At 47.8% G+C, this 1,934-nt stretch overlaps 1 non-coding gene across 1 annotated transcript; it reads left to right on the top strand.

Annotated features, from left to right (window-relative positions):
• The first annotated feature begins 579 nt into the window (after window positions 1-579).
• LOC148537620 (U2 spliceosomal RNA) lies at window positions 580-771 on the top strand. The gene has a single exon (XR_015873664.1). It is a non-coding gene; the product is annotated as a U2 spliceosomal RNA (small nuclear RNA).
• Window positions 772-1,934: the final 1,163 nt, after the last annotated feature.

The raw sequence follows: 1,934 nt of genomic DNA, 5'->3' as shown, positions 1-1,934 counted from the left end.
AGCGAGAGAAAAATTCTCTTGCTCCGGTGCTTGCTACAAATAGGGCGGCTGTCGATGTTGATCGACAGCTTGCCCTGTTTTGTAGACGGGGGGTCGCCGGACAAACTGAGGCGTTCCTGAAGGAACGCCTGCCGTTTGTAGGTGGCCCTACTTACATCACCAGTGATGTAGGGAGCTTCCTGCTCTGTTACTACTCTGTTACTTCCTGCTCTACTGCAAGGGTCTCGTCACAAGACCATCGCGACCATCACCTGGTCACTCGCTAAAGCTGTGGGTCGTAACCCACAGCTTAGCGAGTGGCCAGAAGGCCACCTTTCTAAACAAAAGAGGCTGCTCTCATTCAGAGCGAGCGCTCGCTTTTTGCGAGCAGCTCTGAATGAGGGCCTTTGTCTTTGGTGCTTTGAGCTCTTCAGTCATCGCCCTTTGAGACCCTGGGCTCTGCTGGCATTATTTGACTTACATGGATGACCGCTTTCCTGCTCCTGGCGAGTGTTTCTCTGGGGTGCATTGTCCTGTCCCTCCCCATTGTTTTTTTTTCAAAGGCATCAGGCTGTTCTTTGAAGTAGTCCCTCGGTTTCTATCGCTTCTCTGCTTTTTGGCTAAGATCAAGTGTAGTGTCTGTTTTTATCAGTTTAATAACTGATACGCCCCTTATCTGGGGGCCATATATTAAATGGATTTATAGAACAGGGAGATGGAAGAAGAGCTTGCTCTATCCACTCCACGCATCCACCTGGTATTGCAGTACTTCCAGGACCAGGTGCTGGCCCTCCGTATCTTTGTGGTTAGGACTCTGGTTCTCCGTGGGATGGACCCCCTTTTTGTCCTCTATGAATTTAGTAAATGGGGCTGGCCGGATTCCACATGGGACTTAGCCACTTGGCTCCCTTTGATGTTCCCTCATGCTTCAGCGATGGCAGTCCATTCTGTTTAGTCTTTACAGTCAGATTTTTTTCACTGGATAGTACTTCTTTGGTGGCTCGCCAGAGGTGCCTCGGCTGAGCAGCTTTGTAGAGAGGCCTTATGGTTCTCCGTCTATACTTTTTTCCGGCTCTGTTTATTTGACACCTTCGCTGCCTTGGAAGCGGCTTTTGGCTGAAGGGGTTCTCAGCGCAGCTCCGGCGCGTCCCCTCCCATAATGGGATAGCTTTGGGACATCCCATGGTCTAAGCCTGTGTCCCCAATGGAAGTGTGAAGAAGAAAAGGAGACTTATGTCTTACCTTGTTAAATCCTTTTCTTCGAACGCCATAGGGGACACAGATCGCCCACCCTGACACACTGGGCTGGCAGGGTTTTGTACTCTGTTTACAGTCCTCCTTTTGCATTTCGGGGTGTTGGACCAGTAGGGGTAGGTTGGTCTTCCTTCTCCTCTTCCCCGCTCCTGCCTTGGGCTTGCTAACTTAACTGGCCTGCCTGAGGCTGGGGGACCGGGGTATAGGGGGGGAGAGTCGGGGCTGCTGGGAGAAGAAATTTAACTATTTGATGCCCTGACTCCTCCTGCACCACCCTATACCCATGGTCTAAGCCTGTGTCCCCTATGGATTTCGAAGAAGAGGACTTAACCAGGTAAGACATAAGTCTCCTTATTATTACAACATTATAACCCTAAATACTAAGGTCCTTTATAGTATTATTATTACATTCACTCCAATGCATTATATTATAACATTATAACCTTCCAGTTTTGCCCCATCTCCCTGACAGTGGCAGCAGTTGGGGCGCACGCGTGCAGTGGAAGCCTGACCCTGTGATGTCAGAGACTTGCTGATGCATACAGGTTGTTGAGAATAATAATAATTGTTTATTAAAATGCAAAAGTGCATAAAATAAAAACAATTATGTATCCATATGAACATGAAAATGATTAGCATCCTTCTAAAAAGATAATAATTTAATTACCTAATCATAACCTTATTGCAAGTTAGAGGCTGAT

Source organism: Taudactylus pleione, unplaced genomic scaffold, assembly GCF_031769625.1.
Source record: "Taudactylus pleione unplaced genomic scaffold, aTauple2 ptg000047l, whole genome shotgun sequence".
Lineage (NCBI taxonomy): Eukaryota > Metazoa > Chordata > Amphibia > Anura > Myobatrachidae > Taudactylus > Taudactylus pleione.
This window is presented reverse-complemented; position numbering and strand designations above follow the sequence as displayed.